Consider the following 6,657-nt stretch of genomic DNA (forward strand, 5'->3'; position numbering starts at 1 on the left):
TAAGTAGACATTCCTAAAATATAATTATTCCTAAAGAGTTTACCTAAAAACTCTCATTTCATTTCCATTTAAGTTACTTATAAAAATTTCATTATATCAAGTTATTTTTCTTTTTTCTTTTTTTAAATTAATAGCTACTCTATTTATTTATTTATTTTTAGCTGTGTTGGGTCTTCGTTTCGTGCAAGGGCTTTCTCTAGCTGCGGCAAGCGGGGGCCACTCTTCATCGCGGTGCGCGGGCCTCTCAATGTCGCGGCCCCTCCCGTTGCGGGGCACAGGCTCCAGATGCGCAGGCTCAGCAGTTGTGGCCCACGGGCCCAGTTGCTCCGCGGCATGTGGGATCTTCCCAGACCAGGGTTCGAACCCGTGTCCCCTGCATTAGCAGGCAGATTCTCAACCACTGCGCCACCAGGGAAGCCCAAGTTATTCTTCTTGATGACAAATTTTTGTAACAGAAATAATAAGATCCCTCACAGATATAGAAAACAAACTAGTGGTTACCAACGGAGAGCGGGAAGGGGGAGGGGCAAGATGGGGTAGAGGGTTAAGAAGTACAAACTACTATGTACAAAATAAATAAGCTACAAGGATATATTGCACAGCACAGGGAATATAGTAAATATTTTATAGTAACTATAAATGGAGTATATCCTTTAAAAATTGTGATTCACTATATTGTACACCTGAAACTTACATTATATTATAAATCAACTATACCTCAATAAAAAAAGAAAAAACAGAAAGGAAGAAATAAGATCTTTTTTGACTTTCAGTAAACCTAGGTATAATAAAAGTATTAATGTTGATGACTCTAAAGACATGTCTATATTAATTAAACCAACAAGCTTAAACTAACTTTTTTTATTTTTTTTAATATAAATCTATTTATTTATTTATTTATTTTTGGCTGCGTTGGGTCATTGTTGCTGCGCGCAGGCTTTCTCTAGTTGCAGTGAGCAGGGGTTACTCTTCATTGTGGTGCGTGGGCTTCTCATTGTGGTAGCTTCTCTTGTTGCCGGGTGTGGACCCTAGGTGTGCAGACTTCAGTAGTTGTGGCACGTGGGCTCAGTAGCTGTGGCTCACGGGCTCTAGAGCGCAGGCTCAGTAGTTGTGGCGCACGGGCTTAGTTGCTCCTTGGCATGTGGGATCTTCCTGGACCAGGGATCAAACCCATGTCCCCTGCGTTGACAGGCAGATTCTTAACTACTGCGCCACCAAGGGAGTCCCTTAAACTAACTTTAATACCAGATAATAATTTAATACTGAATATTTTGCAGATCACATGAACCTGAAATTAATTTGGGTTAGTTTCTTTTCTATTTCTTTATTTCTTTCTTTCTTTTTTTGATTTTTTTCATATTAGTTTTTAATTGAATCATATTAATGACAAAATAAATATGTGCTTGTTCTTTTTATTAGTTTATTTTATATCTTTTCTATTTCTGAGAATTTAAATAAGTGCTTAATTTCCTTTCAGCCAATTAAACAGAGTTCACTTACAAATTAATTTTGATAATACCATCCAAAGGAAAAGACATATATTTGTAATGCACACATAGACATACAGACAGACACAATCTCATAGCTTCACTTTAAAGCTTAGTCATGAATCAGGTATTATAATAGAAAACTCACTAGTTTATAAATAACAGTTGGAATAAGTTAAGTTTAAAACCATCTCTTTTCTCTTTTTTTCCCTCAGTCTGAGGAATTGGAAATGGTCTAGATAAGAGGAAGATAAAATATCCTGAGAGGTGTGGTAGAATATTTACATCTCAAAGGCACAGGTAGAGAAAAGCAAGTTTTTCCTAGAAGCACTTGTTCCCTTAGGGTCAGAGTTCTGAAAAGATGTTTTATCAAGTCGACAACCCAGTTTTGGGGAACTATAACTAAAGGTGGTCTAATTTTGTAGTATCCTAAAAGGCTATTTTTAGGAACTGAACTTTTGTTTGTCATGTCTGCCAATTAAAATACTGCATCTTCTTTGACAGAAATATACTCTCTCTCTCTCTCTCTCTCTCTCTCTCTCACACACACACACACACACACACACACACACACACACACACACGACAGATGTCAAACCAATTCCAAAAGGTTTAAAGCCAAAGCAATTCCAAAAGCAACCTTTGGCTCATACTTTTATCAAACCTAATCCCTCCCCCAATACCCAGCAATGGGCCTAGGAGGGCGTCAATATACAAACCTAAAAGTTTTTGGCCTACACCATTGCGCTGGTTGTTTACCAGTAGATGTCTTCTAATCCAAAAACCATTCCTTCACCGCAAGCCTGGAATATTGCCTAGGGTTGCTGATGCTTGGTCAAAAAAGGAATTCCCCAGTTGGAGCTCCTGGCCAAAAGAGCCTCAGCTTCTGGATCTGCTAAGGGAAGACTGCACTGGCAGAGGGCCACAGACCACAGGTACTAACTTCAGAGGAATCTGAGAGGTCCCTTCATGGTCGCCAAATTATAACCTAGCAAAAGTGCTCATGAGCCCACCACGTAGAAAGCCAAACTCTGAAAGCAGGTGTTGCAGCAAAATAAGAGTTTATTGCAGGGCACCAAGCAAGGGAGTGGGAGACAAGCCTCAGATCCACTCCCACCTGGTCTTTGAGTTAGGGGTTATTAAAGGGGAAGGAAAAGAAGCTGGGATTAGTCATCTTATGACATTTCTTAATCATAATTTTGGGAGTCAGGATGCCAAAGGTTTATGTGTCTCTGGTCTGGTGGTCCATGACCCAGGGGTCTGTTACCTCATCTTGCCTTGGAGAAACAACCTGAGTCTGTACATTAATGATGTTATCGACAACAGCAATTTTAGTCGTCTGACTCTGGGTGATAAGTGTTTAGTTTGCACAGGATAGAGGCCAGAGGGGATAAGATGGGGAATAGTTTTGGATAGAGAGGTTAATCATAAACTCAGAAGGGGGACTCAGTTTTAGGGGGATTCAGTTTCATTAGCCACTGTTCTAGCGTACAAGACCAGGAGATCAGTTTGAGTTATTGTTGGTGATAATAAATATAATAATAATAATATTAACAATAATTTATTGAGAACCTAGTGTACTAGCTCCTGTGTTATACACTCTGTCTACATTTTCTCTCAGTAAGGGAGGAATTATTCGCTCCATTTTATTTATTTATTTATTTAAAATAAAATTATTTATTTATTTATTTATTTTTGGCTGCGTTGGGTCTTAGTTTCTGTGCAAGGGCTTTCTCTAGTTGCGGCGAGCGGGGGCCACTCTTCATTGCGGTGCGCGGGCCTCTCACTATCGTGGCCTCTCTTGTTGCGGAGCACAGGCTCCAGATGCGCAGGCTCAGTAGTTGTGGCTCACGGGCCCAGTTGCTCTGCAGCATGTGGGATCTTCCCAGACCAGGGCTCGAACCTGTGTCCCCTGCATTGGCAGGCGGATCCTCAACCACTGCACCACCAGGGAAGCGCCCTCCCCATTTTAGAGAGGAGAAAACTGAGGTTCAGTTTTTCACAGGTCTTATAGCTTACACTAGATTCTTCTGACTTCAAGCCTGAGCATGCTGAAGCTGTGGCTACCTGCCGGGATGCTGTAAATGGAATTCCGTTTCTGAGTGGGAGGTTGCACTAGATAATTTCAGAGAGTCCTTCTAACTCTCAAATTTAGACTAGCTTCAACTAGCACTTTTAAGCACCAACTAAATGCCAGGTGCTATGCAACATTCTCTCCAGGATGCGTGTGGCCACTGGTCTAACTCTTAAGATGCTTCTGCGCCATTTCACCTGCTCCTATCCCTCTTGGCATCTGCAGCGACCACCCCCCTCACCCTCCATGCAGATGAGAACTCAGTTCATCTGGATATTTGTACACACACCCATCTCTACTGTTTGAGTTCATGTGGGGTAGGGTGGCTGGGTCATCTGGGTGCAGTCCTTGGCACCAAGCTGTCTGCAACCTACTCCATGCCACCCCCAGACAGAGCCTGCCAATTCACTCTCCACAGTCTGGCCAGCCAGGCAATGATATGGAGGAGAACACAAAATCCGGAAGTAGGGGAGGGGCAGCCTCATGCCCTAGAGAGGCCAGAGGAACTGCAGGATATGCTTAATGATCTTGAACTGGAGACTTCACTCTACTGCTCCTGCCTGGCCTCCTGAGAGTCTGGGAAGCAGAGATCAGAGGGCCCTGGGGACGAGGACAGGTCCATGGTCACTTAGAGGATCCTGCCAAGCATGAAATCAGGCCCAAGTCCAAGTGACTCCCCTGTAGGCTGCTATAATCAGATCTTTTCTCTTTGTACATTCTCTTAACATTTAAGGTTTTTAATCCTAACAGAAACAGTAACAAAAACAAAATGCACATCACGTGCATTTCTACACTAAGGAATCTGGGCAGCCGTGATGAATGTAAAAGAATCACGGTGAGGGTACCTACTTCTTATTTCACTTTGTGTTACATTATCTTGTTTGCTTTCTCCTTGAGTATTTCCAGGATGTCCATCACCTATCCATAGTCCAAGACATGCAGTTGATTTATTGCTTGTAAACTTCCAGGTGTTAGCAGGAGTCAGTGTAGTGCAGACATCTCTCACCAAGGAGTCAATCCCCACACCCAGTGAAGAACAAACCCCATAGCCCCTGCCTTGAAAAAGCAGCAGTAAACAGGTCATTAGCAATGGTTTACGTTGGGAGCCCCAAGGAGGGACTCTAGGAAGGTCAGGGAAAGCTTCCTGGAGGAGATGATGCTTGAAGCAAAAGAATAGATTTCAGGCAAGAGCTTGAGAACACTTCACTCCTTCAGATTCTTTCTGTCAGTCTATTCAGTCTTCCATATTTTGGGGTCTCAAACTGCTTTCCAGAGCTTGTGAGAGGGAAGGGTAATTTCCTTCCAATTTAGAAGGAGGTAAATTAGAGAATGGCTAAGGAACTACCCAAGGTTTTCTTTCGAATTTAAGAATGACCAAAGGGTGCCCAGCTAGGGCTAGACATTTGAATACACAGCACAAAGGCAATATAGGATAGACTCTGCCCTTGGGAAACTTGTTATTACTGGGAGATATGGTATGTAAATGAAAATCAAAAATAATTGTAAAGGTGTTATGCAAATAATTCAGTTCCCAGCTACTTATCCAGGACTTGCTATCTGCAAGGTGTTCTGTGAGGCATTGGGTAAAGGAGAGGAGTTAGAAATATAGGTAAATATAGTCCCAGCCTTTAAGAACCCACAGTTTAATTGGCTGCAGGAGAGGCAGGGTGGCAGGAACAGGAAGCTAACACTTGGTTAAATGTAATAGCTGACACTATGAAGACTGCAGGGTGAAAGGAGTGGAGGGGGCTTGCTGGAATTTGGGGGCTGGATAGAACTTTGCTGAGAAAGCTTCCTGGAGGAGGTGGACAATGTGATTCTGGAAAACAGAGGAGACAGAGAAAGAGAAGAAGAAAGAGCACATAAGCAAAACCTTTTCACATACTTGCCTTTCAGATTCAGTACAGTAATCACCTCTTCCATGAAGCCTTCCCAGGCATAATTAGATACTGCCCCCGCCCCCCAGACTCTCAAAGCATGCCTATTACAAAATGTACCTTATTGCTTTTTTCCTTATCTGTTTTTCTCCGATCAAGGGCCCCACACCACCAAAGGAAGGAAGGAAGGAAGGAAGGAAAGAAGGAAGGAAGGAAGGAAGGGAGGGAGGGAGGGAGGAAGGGAAGAAGGGAAGGCCTTTCACTATAAGGTGACTGGGTACTGCATTCACAGTGGGGTGTCTCACTTTGTTTTTGTTTACTTATTTTTACTTTTTACTATTTTATTGAAGTATAACTCACATACGGTGAAAGGCACAAATCATAAGCATACAGCCCAATGAATATTTACATGTTTACAGCTGTGTAACCACCACCCAGATCAAGTTATAGAATGCTTTTAGCATTCCAGACATGGTGGGCTTCCTCACTGACCTGAGTCACTGCTACTGTGGCCCGAGGATCTGAACCAATAGGGTGATGTAACTGGGAAGCACCATCCAAGAAAATTATGAAAGAATTTCAGGAATTTGGGCTGGAAAAGCCAAGTGTGCAGGGGGGAGTGGTGGGGGGTGAGATCACTATGTGTGTGAAGGGCTAACACGCACAAAGCAATAGTCTTGTCCTGTGGGTGGCAGTGGGGAGCCACAGGGAGAAGCATTTCAGTCCCACATAAAACCTTTCCTACAACCAGAGCTGAACCACATTGGAGGCAGCCCCCCAGGAAATGATAAGTAAGGTCCCCATCAGTAAGAGGTTATCAGTCAAGAACAATACTGACAAGCATTTATCAGCAGTGATGGGGTGGGGATACGGGACTCAACTGGAGATGGGTCCTTCCAGCTCTGAAGCTTCTGTGGTTCTGGAATTCTTTGAGAGTGGCAGAGAGGACTCAAACATTTGCAGTTATTATTTAGTTTTGCTTTTTCCCTGAAGAGGATAACTTTTTACTTAATTGCAAGTACTGTGCAGGCCCATCATTATCACCACTGAATAAGTAACTGTCATCACCTATAGGCCAACTGAGCCAGAGGGACCCTGGGGCTCCCCTCCCTGGTGCTCACAGCCTAGGGGAATGGAGCAGATGCTAGGATGCCACTGTGAGGGGGGAGGGTACCTGCAAGAGAAGCTGGTTGCCCCGCCACATGCCAAGCTGTCATGG

Source organism: Eschrichtius robustus, chromosome 3 (assembly GCF_028021215.1).
Source record: "Eschrichtius robustus isolate mEscRob2 chromosome 3, mEscRob2.pri, whole genome shotgun sequence".
Taxonomy (NCBI): Eukaryota; Metazoa; Chordata; class Mammalia; order Artiodactyla; family Eschrichtiidae; genus Eschrichtius; species Eschrichtius robustus.